The sequence below is a fragment of the Convolutriloba macropyga genome, chromosome 4 (assembly GCF_964194025.1).
Source record: "Convolutriloba macropyga chromosome 4, txConMacr16.3, whole genome shotgun sequence".
Lineage (NCBI taxonomy): Eukaryota > Metazoa > Xenacoelomorpha > Acoela > Convolutidae > Convolutriloba > Convolutriloba macropyga.
This window is the reverse complement of record NC_134471.1, coordinates 42,413,423-42,426,101: the sequence shown is the minus strand read 5'-3', so window position 1 is coordinate 42,426,101 and position 12,679 is coordinate 42,413,423. Positions and strand designations below refer to the sequence as shown.

Below are 12,679 nucleotides of genomic sequence, written 5' to 3'. Positions count from 1 at the left end.
TACATACATACCCACACACATACATACATAAATACATACATAGATACGTACATACGGAGATTGAGCTTGAGCCCGGTTTTTTACCGAATGCTCTGCTCAAAATCTCCTATAGTTGTTTGTTTGTAACTCCGCCGTAGCCGGTCCCCAGCCCGGTTGAGATAAGAAGGAGGGGAACGCACCCAGAACAAACTGAAAAAATCTCAACAAAGTCAGTTTTTTTAAACAGACTTGAGATAATTTTCCGACAGAAGTTTGCTATTTTATATCCTATTCCACATGTATGAAACGACGAAAAAACGACGAAAACGACGAAAGAATGACGAAAAAACGACAAAAAAACGACGAAAACGACGAAAAAAAAACGATTATTTCTTACAAAAAAATAACGATGAAAAAACGATCATTTCTTACATAAAAATACCGACGAAAAAACGATCATTTCTTACAAAAAAATAACGACGAAAAAATGATCATTTCTTACATAAAAATAACGACGAAAAAACGATCATTTCTTACAAAAAAATAATGACGAAAAAACGATCATTTCTTACATAAAAATAACGACGAAATAACAAACAAAACTACGATTACCACGTAAGGGCTTTGATCGTTTTTGTCTAAGGAAAACGATCAAAAAACGACGATTTCTTACAAGTGAAAAACGAAATTCCTCATCACAGGTGACTATATTGAGTGCGCTAACCGACTGAAGGACAATGAGAATCCTGTGGCTTTAGCTCTTCCGTAATCTAATAGAACAATCATCCACTTTATTGTTTTTCTCACGAACTCAAAAAATTCTCCAATGAGCCAAATCGCAATTGGAATGAAATTAATCCATCTATCGCGAAATTTAGGGCACCTTGATCAGACTCCATCTCTTCAGACCAACACCACATTTCCACGCCCCAAATCAATTCAGACTGACTTGCAGCGCAGAAAACACGGTTGCTTCCAGTGCTGCTGGCTATCCCGGCACCCAAGCAGGAAGGTAGATTCTGCCTGGCCGATAAAATATTTCCCGTAAAAACAGCACAGATTCCTCTAATTGCACACAGGCAACTTCGATGAAGAGAAAGATGAAACTATATTGTCGCATTTACAAGCAATGAGGGAAAAGATACGGCTCCGGCCATGACATGATTCTGCATTGTCTCTGATTTGCAACTCACAACGTGGGTCATCAAGTGAATGCCTCAGAGCAGCTCGAATATCAATCTAAGAGAGATGTGAGCCGAGGGCTGAAGTAGGTTCTACAACCAACCCTGCTCCTGACTGTCTCAAATCTGTCCAAAAACTGAGATAGTTAACCGCTGTATGCAGCTCTCACTTTGTCAACCAATATTCGAAAGGCTAATTTATTTTGCTGATTGGTTGACAAACCCAAAACAAACCCAAAACTTGTAACAATTAATGAACCAACGTTTCTATTGTCTATAAAGTTTCCAAACGTGTATATTGGGGATTTTCAAATGTGTCTAGGACTTTTCATATTTTTTCGCAGAAACTGTTGAACCGAAGTGAATAAACCACAATAATAGTGCACAGTCCGTGATGCAGAGTGTCCTATGCACTATGGGGATCATCAACGTAAACTAAGTTGTCCAAAGGTCTTTAAACACGACGCCCTACAAATGTGCGAACCTATCGAATCTGCCAGTCTTTTGAGACCTTCTTCATCGTGCCTTTAAAATTTGTGAGCAGGTGCGGTTTTTGTCATTCTCTGGGCAGATTTGACATTTATCGTCTTTGATTTCTACACCACAGCTTTGCTTGACAATGGAGATCAAAAATTGCGAAGCTTTGTAGACTTAATCTTCTGTACCCGCATAAAACCCCTTTTCAAGGTTGGATTATTGATATGAATCACTGGGTAAACTTCCATCAATTTTCCTAATTTATGGCTACATGGTCAATGAGAATAAAAGCAATCCTATTGGAGTTCTGTCTTGTACACGCATTGGTTGGATATCAACAAGTCATTAAAAGGTAAGTTCCTAAGCCTGGGTAACAATTTAAAAAATCCAGCCGAAAGGAAAACAAAATCCTAGCTGAACTGAAGGGTGTCCTTCATCTCAACAGATTCAAAGGGCTACTTGTAATTATTTTGCAAAACTCCTTACGATCGCAATCTATTCTTTTCAATGTTATTCATTTGACATGAATAATGGAATAACACACGCAGTATCACAAATCATCGATACACCTTATTGTCCTTATAGAGAACCATCTTTGAGGTGCACCGACGATTTCTTATGTTTGAATCCGACGAAATTCTCAACACGAAATTCTCAGCCGCTAGAGGACGAGCCGCCTGAGCATTTCTCAACCAGCGAATGGACAAACTCCAGAATTCCTTTTGTTCAACCCCGCTAAAAAGCTATTTCAAAAAACCGGACCAGAGCCCTGGCAGTTAATATTTGTTTCCTAAATTTGCAAACTTTCGCACTTTTGCACGTTTGGCCGTATCTAGAACTATGAAAATAACAGCGTGCAAAATATGGTCGAGAAGAATTTCGAAGGGCCGGCAGTTGTATGCTCAAAAACATTTGGAAATATAAAACAACAGCTACTTTGCAATTTCATAAATCTGGTAATCTTGATTGCTCAATAGTTGTGTTGAAATTGAATTCCTTCCTTCTGGGAAGGAATGGAGGTTTTTCAGAGTTTGCTTATTCTCGGTGCAGTTTCGTTGAGAGACGAAATTTTTGCTGCACGGCCAAATTGACATGGAATGCAAATAGTTGTAACAAGAACGGTTAATTAAGACACGCAGCAGACATTTATTGATGATATACAGTTTCCAATTATCAATTATAACTTAGTTTTTTTATCAGTTATAATTAGTTTTTGTGTTGCTGCGTCATGTGGTATATTTTTAGAGCTCGACAGAAGGTACTGAAATTAGAATGGGCTCAGATGAATTTTTTTTAGCACACCTGTTTGTCTTATCTTGATGTCCACTGCACTTGTCTATCATTAGAAACGTCAGACTTGACAGAGCGGTTGACAAATTTCCCTCATCAGACAGATTCAAAGATTTCCATGGGTTGGATTAAACTGTTTGATTGCTCAGACAAAAATGAGTCTTTATTAGGCTTATGTTCTGATTCTTTCTCCAGATCTTTTCCTATGACGAGGGTGGGGTTGCTGCCCGCGTTGAAGGGTCAACGCTAAAAATTGATAAGAAATGTAAGAAACGCGGTGAACGTGGTGAAATGTTGTAAGAATGAAATTCTTAGCGGTGAATGCGGTAGAAAAAAATAAGATTTCACTGCTCAGAATCGCAAATCTTACCATAAGTTACCGCTAAGTTAACCCAATAAATTCACCGCAGAAAATTTTGCAAAAAAAAGATCTGAGACCGGCAGTGAATGCGTTGAGGGCGGTGAAAAGATCGACTCTAAAAACCGCAAACCGTTCAAAACTTTTTTTTCTTCAAAACATGTAAATTAATAATATAACCGAAAGGTTAAAGTTTACATGCCTTCAGAATAATCAGGAATTTAACTGTATACACTTAGTTACTTAAATTTCAGTTCAAAGTTTTTCTAAGGGGGTGCTTCTCTACGTTCTTTCCCCAATTACGCAAACTTTCAAATCGCTGCAAAATAATCCCTCATCACAATCGGAGTCTTCCATGCATACGAACTGTCGCTTGATTGCAGCTCTTCGACGTGTGGCGCAAATCTTCCTGGTGTTGCAAGACTTCCCGTTCTTACAATCTTCATCTGTCATACAACTTGACTTCCCTGCTGCTTCTATAGAGGTCAGAAGGACAATGGCCATGCATGTAATTGCAACTGCGAATTTGGAAAACTTCAGCACTAAGTTGGAGTAATTTTCTATTGACTCATTTTCTTGATGAAACTATGTAAGATATGTGAAAGCGTTGAGAGTGGTAAAATTTTTTTGTATTTACAGCAAAATTCATTGAAACGCGCACATAGCTATGGCAGCACTAGTAGGAAAGGTCGTTTTTTAAGAGTATGCTTATTCTCGGTGCATTTTTGTTGGGAGACAAAATTTCTGCTGCCCGGCCAAATTGACCTGGAATGCAAATAATTAAAAAAAAATAAGCGTTTTGAAAAACGTTTTGAAAAAAAAAAACCACTAAATAAACGTTTTGAAAAGAAACCACTTTGTAATCGAGCCAATGTTGTGTTAGTTGCTCATGTGTTTTTGATGCCCGGTAATACTTTTCTTAAATTAAATTTTTCAAGTCAAATTTTGGATCTATTTTGTTTTCGGCCCCGAAGATTAGTGGGTATATATTTTTAAAACCCCCCAGGCGCACATGCATTTTTTTTACATAATAACGTGCTATAAAAAACACATAATTTGTAGCTGGGGGTCATGCAAAACAATGGGCGGGGACGAAACAGAATAGGTCCCAAATGTTTTTTGTCGCCTGCCATAGAAAAAAATTGGTTTTCATTGCCCAGTTGGTTTTCAAAAAATTGGTTTTCAAAATAACTGGTTTTCACTACCATTTTTAGGGCAATTTCGCTATTTGCTTTTTTTGAATGTGTTTTTAACCAGTCCAAGGAGTTACTGAAATCAATTCAAACTCTTAGTTAGTGATCTATGAACGGGTGTCTGAAACGCCAAAAAATTCTGTTGATTCCCTGGGAAAAGTTGAGTTTTCAATCCGTTTTAGGACAATTTCGCTGTTGTCCTGTTTCACAAAAGTCTTTTCAGTTGAACAAAGGAGTTAGGGAGTTACGGACATCAATTTAAACTCAGAAATCTACTATCTATGGGAATTATAAGACAGCATGAATTTTTTATTCTATTTTTCCTGAAAAAAGTTTCATCGGTGAAAAGGGTGTGAAAAAATATTTACCCCTAAAAAACGCACATCTTACGTCAATTGTCACTTAAATTGTTTTACGGTAAATTTTTGCTAACTGGGCGGTTTTTAGCGGGGAATTTTCATTTTTCACCGCATCCTGATGGTGGAAAATGTACCGCTCTAAATTGGTGATCTTACAAAAATTCACCGCTAGAAACCATGTTACTCATTTTTGACCATTTTTATACAATAACTGTAAGTATTATAAAAAAACAGCACACTGTAGATAGTAGTTTAAAGCTCTTTGGATCAAATAAAAGAAGTTGAATAACTTCGTATGACCAGATACAAACTTCAGCAAACTGGGCAGTAACTCACAATATTATTGCGGCGTTCAAACAAAAAGGCAACGAATTGAATTGGTTATATGATCATTGAGAAAAAACGAAACAAATTGTAACTCAGAATTGAAGGTTCTGAATTAGATTAACAATTAAATATTGTTTCTCAATTGACCTCAAAAATACCAAATCAAAACACTACTAGGTTTCAGGCTTCGTTAAAGCCACGAAGAAAAAAAACAACTGTACTTTTTACGATGTTTTTCTTATTAATGGACTCCGTTCTTCAGAAAGAAAGCTTGAGAATATCAAAGAATTCTTCAATATGCACGGTATGTCAATTTGAAAAGAAAATAGCTAAAATTTTCAACTGAATTAAGTATTTTTAATGCTATAATTAAATTGCTAAGCACGTATTTATATCTGCCCAAACTGCATCTTTGATTGACTCTAGATAACGCTGTCGACAGATACTGCAAAATTTCAACAGCGTGATTTTTAACCGTAAATTTGGTGTCATAGAAATTTTGCTAACCAAATACCATGTCCTAAAAAACTCTGGGTCTTTCCCATTATTGCCCCCCCCACAGCTTAGTGGTCAGATAACCTATAGCCCCCCCATCATGGTAATTATACCATAATGGGGGGCTATAATTTCATGGGGGGCTATAATGGGAAAGACCCAAAACTCTATACATTCACATTCATTTTTTAAAAATGTTGAATACTTGCTTTATTCAAAGCAGTTTCCAAACAACATGCGCTCAAATGAATAAATTGCAAACTCATTATAGGAACAATCTTTTTAAATTAAAATTTTGCCGTGGCTGTTTGAAAAACGATTTTAGGCATGGAGAACCTCTAAGTTTAAAATTTTGATTTTATTCTGTCGAAAGAGCAGAAAAATTAAAACTAAATGAGCTTTCTGCGTTGCTGATTGCGAATCCCCACATTTTGTTTCTCGTTTTGACGGAAGCAGAAACCATTCAGTACGTTTTTTTTATCGTAGCTCTGCAAGTTTTTTATCTTTATTCATTTATTCCTTAGGAACTCAATTTTTTGCTGTAAACTGCTGAAAAAAATTTTGAATCTTTTCCGTTTGTGCCCCCCAATACGTTATGAACCCCCCTCCCCGTTACATAGTGCCATTACAGTCCCCGCACGTGCCATTACATAGTAAATCATTACGTTAAAATATGACACGTGAGTCTGGGTGTCGGAAAAGATGCAAAATTTCAACGTTTATGTTTTCCATAAAGTTTAACAAATCCGATTTAAAGGGGGGGGGTTTGATTTGATCTCACCAGTTTGTGGCAGTTGCAATCCACTTCACACTCAGTGATGCTCTTCGCACTACACTTCCATTGGGTTTCCACTGGGTAATGTTCAAGAAATAAGGTGAAGGGGATTCTTTCGTTAATGCTCAGTAAAATATTTTCGTCGTCAATCGCCTTTGCAATCGAGTAAAACTGAACAGAAACACGTGCATAATTTTCAATCAATGACACTAACAAAAAATGCCCGAAAGTTAAATTCCAACAAAACAAATTTGATGTACCAATCTAAATTTCCCCTATTGCTTATCTTTCAAATGAAATGATTTTGCTACGTAATTTTTCCAGTTGACATTGGTCGACTAAAGTTGGTGGTCGACAAATGTTTACTGATGAATATGCTTCTATAAAACGTTGGGATTTTTTCCGTTTGTGCCCCCCCCCCCAGTACGTTATGCAGAAGTTACAGAGCACGTGTCATTACATAGTAAACCATTATGTAAAAATATGGCACGTGATTTTGGGGGCTGCAGATAATATACACCCACTAAGCTGGGGGCACAAACGGAAAAGATCCTAATATTGTTATCCTCGATTCACTCCCTCAGCAGTACAAATATGGGTCTTTCCCATTATAGCCCCCCCCCCCCCCCCCAGCTTAGTGGTCAGATAACTTATAGCCCCCCCCCCCCCCTCCCCAAACATGGTAATTATACTATAATGGGGGGGGGGGGGGGGGCTATAATTTCATGGGGGGCTATAATGGGAAAGACCCCAAATATTAAAGAAAACAGAAACCTAGTAACTGCTGAACATGCTTGAAGTTGCATGGGTTGGTTGATAGTGTGCTGCTAAAATCCCCGAATTCAAGATCTGGAGTTAGCTCTTGACTGCCCTATTTGTGAACAACTTCTATATTTCCCGTAGCTGAAGAACATTAGAAACAATTTAGATCAATAAGTTTGGAGTACACTAGTGTGAAGTGTGAATCTATATTGTTTAACTAGAAAATTATTATTTCGCAATTACTTAACCGTTATTTTTATTTTGAGTTAATAAAAAATGCATGCAGATTTGTTAAAAACAGCTCAAACGAAGGCAATAAGTAGCAACTAAAAAGGAAAGTTTTTTAATGAGCTTTTTTTAGTGATGTTTCTTGATCTTCTTCTTAGAAATCTTTTAATGATCTTTGTGGAGATTTACAAACATTAAACAATTTTTACAAACATTAATCATTTTACCGGTACTGCATTAACTTTTTTCCCTTAAAAAGCATTATATTGTTTCGATCTTTCTAATTGCCTTCTTCGTCCTATAGTAAAAGTCAAACAGAAGTGAAGTGATGGGAACAAACTTAATTGTGCACGCCAGGTGGGACTCATTTTTGACCATCTATATACAATAACTGTCAGTATTGTAATGTAGACAGCACAGGGCTCAGATAGTACTTCAAAGTTCTTTGGATCACATAAAAAAAGTTGAATAACTCCGTAAGAACAGACAGACTTCAGCAAATTGGGAATTAACTCACAACATTATTGCAACGTTCAATTAAAAAGGCAACGAACTGAATTGGTTATATGATTAATGAAACAAATTGTAACTCAGAATTGAAGGTTCTGAATTAGATTAACAATCAAATTTTGTTTCTCAATTGACCTCAAAAATACCAAATCAAAACACAACTAGGCTTCAGGCTTCGTTAAAGCCAGGAAGAAAAAAAAGAAAAAACAACAGTAGTTTTTGCGATGTTTTTCTTATTTATTAACTCCGTTCTTCAGACAGAAAGATTTCGAATTTCGCAAAACAATAGTATGACTCGAATTGAAATTTGTAACGGATTGCGGGTGTCGTAAAATTGACTGGGTGATAGTGGGGCAGTTCGAGTTTGAGCTTCACTTCTTAAAAGATATTCACTTTCTAATAATAGGTACTATATTAATTTGTTGTTCAACACAAAAAAAATGGCAGGGCTTTGGTTGAACGTCGCACGGAATTTAGTTTGATTTACTGTTTGATCATCCTAAAGAACTCTATACATTCACATTCATTTTTTAAAAATGTTGGATAATAGCTTTATTCAATGCACTATTCCAAACAACAAGCGTTCAAATGAATAAATTGCAAACTCATTATAGGAACAATTTTTTTAAATAAAAATTTTGCCGTGGTAAGAGAAGAGAAATTAAAACTAATCAAGCTTTCTGCGTTGCTGCTTGCGAATCCCACATTTTGTTTCTCGTTTTGACGGAACCAGAAATCATTAAGTACGCTTTAATCGTAGCTCGGCAAGTTTTTTTATCCTATTTATTTTATTTGGATTGTACTGATGCTACGTCTTTTATAAGATGCCTTTACACCTTTTTCCAAAAATTTCGAGCTTGAGCTTTTGAAGCGGGATAAACAGGCTAAGCTCGGCGGGCATTGCAATAGTGAACCTCAGTTGGACTAGTAGCTTTTTAGGTGCGTAATGTACTGAAACTGCTGGAGTGGCTAAATTCTAGCTGAAAAGGGGCATTTTTTCTCTTTTTGAGCTGTGAATGAAGCAATGTTCCCTGTTTTGTCAATTTTTTTCCAATTGTCCTCTAGTTAGGTTTTTCTAAAGATCTTTTTTATATGGCTAAAACTCCTTGTGTGTACTTTTACAGTCCGAGAAAACACTTTGAGGGCTTGAAAATGAAATGAATCACACAGAAATGAATGTAACGATATAGATATCATTAGTTTCTGCAGATTTTAATAAAATTTGCCATTTTGTAGTTTTCGGCAAAAAGTGCTGGTTTTGATAAAATCAGTGTTTTTCAACTGAACTAAAGTATTAATTAAATTCAAATTGTAGTGTTATGTACTTTTTATTGTTTTCTTGGCAGCAATTTTTCTACATATTTTTTTCAGGCAAAAACTGCCAGTTATTCAGTGGCCTGCTTTGCTGCTGGGTTCTTGAATAATTTCTAACAAGACAAAAGTTTTCCTAAGGACAATAACACCAAGAATAATAGGAGATTTTATTAAAACTTCACAAAGAAATTTAATTTTATTGGTTTTTGCTTCTGCTTGTCGTTTGTGTCCGGAAAAATATGGGTGAATTTCCTATTTGTGTTTTGTTTTTTTTGTGTCTTTGCATATTAATTATCGTTTTGTTACCTTAAAAACCAGAATTATTCAAAACCAGTTCGAATTCGGTTTTGATAATTCTGATATTATGTAAAAAAATTTATTTGGCTCGTGTTATCCAATTGTTCTGTTAGTCAATTGAAAAGTTCTTCAAGTTTTCCATTCAATTGTTTGGATTGTATATCAGGACTTCTCATGCTATGTTTTTTTCTTTCTTTTCCGAGAGCTTCACTTTTTTAAATTTCGAATAAAAGCTAGTTTTTACCATTTTTAAAATCTTTTGAAGCTTCATCAGGTTTCACAATACAAAAATTTACGTCAAATCTGATGGGGTTATTTTTGATTGTTAAATAGCTGGTAACTGATAAGTTTCGATAAACTTCTTGTTGATTAATAGGTTTCCTTTTTAATAACTTTTGAAAGTCTTCTATTACATCTTATCAAAAAAATGTTTTCACAATCAATGAATATTGAAGTTGATATTAGTTGAGACTATGTTTGATGGAAATGATTCAATAATAAGTGCCTTAAGCCGCTTTAGGCTCCAAAAAAATTCAAAAACTTTATATTGTCAACAAACCAAAACTTTCTCAAAAAATTTAAGAATCTAATTTAGGAAGGTTAAATTTCTAAACTCATGAATACTGGGAGCGACTGGACCGAGTTTCAGATTTTTAAAATGATTAAAGGTATTTGAACTAATAATAATTCTGCAATTTAGAACTCGGTAACTTGAGGTTTACCAAGAAGCAAACAAAAACATGGATAAGTTATATATAATTCTATTGAGGACAGAATGATACTGAAAAGATCAGTTACTGGAGTCCATCACTGAGTTCTTCTAAGTGTAATAAACCCCGTTCTTGCCTTTTAATGCTGCAATTGATATGTAGCCGCCACAATAATACGGTCCAAATAAAGAGAGACAGCTAACGTTAGGAAATGCGTAAATTGTTTAAACAGGCGTATTTCCGAAAGATGTGTTATTCAATAATGAATAACTGAAACAACAGACCTATCTGGCAATCGAATAAAAGACCCCGGTAGGGTTTATGAATTATTTCGACAGTTAAAATTCTCATCTTCATTTTATTTTTCCTTGCACAGGGAAAATAAAGTTTTCAGGCATTTCACTTTAATCTAAGAAGATTTTGTGTGCAAAAATTTAATGTAAGAATAAATTTTGAGAAATAGGTGTAGATATAGATAAGAGTGCAATTTCTAGATTGAATTTTGTTCACTCTATCCGCTCACACCTGCCTTTTGTTCACAATATTGATTCAGTTTTGCCAGAAGCAACTCTTGTTTTTGTTTGTCCAGAACTGCCATTGTCCCCTTTAGAGATAGAAAGTGCACTATTTTGAGATGATTAGGAGTAAAAGTGTGTGACAGTTTGATAGCAGAAAAGGATATACAGAATGCTCATATTATTTATAAAAGTACGCATATTATTTATAAAAGTATTTATAAAAACTGTTTCATTGCACTGCATATAGCTGTAAGTGTGAGCAACAAGAGCTGCTGGTTTAGAAGATCCACTGGATCAGTTTGGAGCCCGTGATCGCTTGAAGTCACTTCTGATTATCATCTCCTGTTTTTTACCTCTATTCCTTTAAACCCCTAAAATTTAAGCCGAACTTTTAAACCCCTATATTATTCAACAACGCGTTATTCAACAGCGCGTTATTTTAATCCGTGTTTTGTTTTTACCTTACACGGAATTTAATATTTCTATAATTGAGGACAAAAAGATGTCTAAAATTGAGGTCTGAAGTATTTCTTATGAGACCTACTGAAATTAAATTTGGGATGAAATGACTGATATGCGATTGGGACATTTTTACACCTGTCATTTTATCCAGATATTTCATTTGTAAATCATTGGCTAATTTTTGTCTGGAAAAAAGCTAAGGAATCCATTACTGAATTATAAAAAACCGTTAGCAAATTAGTTGTTTCTTTTAGCTCTTAGTAGGGCAATTAAAAATAAATGAAAATTCGATTGAACACTAAAATCTTTCTTGTTTGATTGCATATCGGAATCTGCATAATATCTGCCGATTTTGAGCATGCTTTTTCTTCTGACAACAGTGATATATGGGCAGTAAAATGACAGGGTTTTTATTTTAAAAGAGTAAGCAGGTATATCATTGCCCAAAATTGCTCTTAGTATCGAAGCTATAAGTGCCGCATTTACTTATTCACAAAAGACGGTCAAGTTATTGGCGTACACGCTTAATCACAAAAAGAATTTTTTTTTTTTTGGGGGGGGGGGGGGTGGGAGGGGAACCAGCCACTGAATAAATCTTGAAAGCAATCAAAAATCTAAGTGAGTCTCCACAATTCTACCAGTAAGAGAAATTCTCTCAATCCTTTAAGCATTGCCATCGGAAATCGTAATTAATTTTCTTGAATTTCGCCCTCTTTAATTCCTCATCACGTTATGTCGAAACCTCGTCTTGACTCGTTCGGGATTTTGAAGACGGGAGCCTTAAATGGGAAGACAAGTTTGAAACCTTCTGATATAAAAATTTTGCAACTTAGCAACGAGCAAAATTAACAATCATGATTTCATTGAAATTTTTGTTAAATATACAGTTAATTTTTGTTTCAGTTCGCTCATTCATGCTTAGTTGAAAGTAGTTTTAAAACGTAGCTTAGATCGATTCAATTACAAAGTATCCAGTTTATCCGTCGTCTACACTCAGTCAGTTTTCAATTTTATTTCAACTTACATCAAACTAGAACAAAAGAGTACTTCTATGTTAGGTATTTTTTTCAATCAGAAGCGTAAGAATAAGAAACCATTTCTTCATTATTGTGCGTTTTCAAAACAACGCAAGCTGCTTCATTGATGAAGGTCAGTAATATTGTGTTATTTATGCTCTTTGACATTTATTGTTGCAAATTGTTCATTTGGACGCCAAATTTTACGAAGGGTTTTAATATTAAGCAAATTTCAGGGTTAATTGTTTCTGGGGTTAAATGATAAAATGATAAAAATGGAAGATGAACGATAAATGATAAATAAAATTGTAAATTGCAATATTTTTTTCTCGGTAAATTGAGGTCATACAAACTATAACGTATTAGACGGTTATCAAACGTTTTTCTTGTATGATTACTAAAAATATAATGAGATCCTAACAGATTAT

General features: G+C 35.1%; 1 protein-coding gene across 3 annotated transcripts in view; it reads right to left on the bottom strand.

The window, feature by feature from the left end:
• Window positions 1-10,640, bottom strand: part of LOC142337686 (glutamate decarboxylase-like) — a 123,909-nt gene extending 113,269 nt beyond the window's left edge. Inside the window, exons 1-3 of one of the 3 annotated variants that reach the window (XM_075387125.1) lie at window positions 10,392-10,640; window positions 6,441-6,605; window positions 2,940-3,173 (exon numbers count right to left, since the gene is read on the bottom strand). The gene's annotated coding sequence lies outside the window, so the exon portion shown is untranslated. Of the gene's footprint in view, window positions 1-2,939; window positions 3,174-6,440; window positions 6,717-10,391 lie in introns of those variants that run through there. The other 2 variants (XM_075387126.1, XM_075387127.1) reach the window with 2 other exon arrangements.
• Between the last annotated feature and the right edge of the window lie 2,039 nt (window positions 10,641-12,679).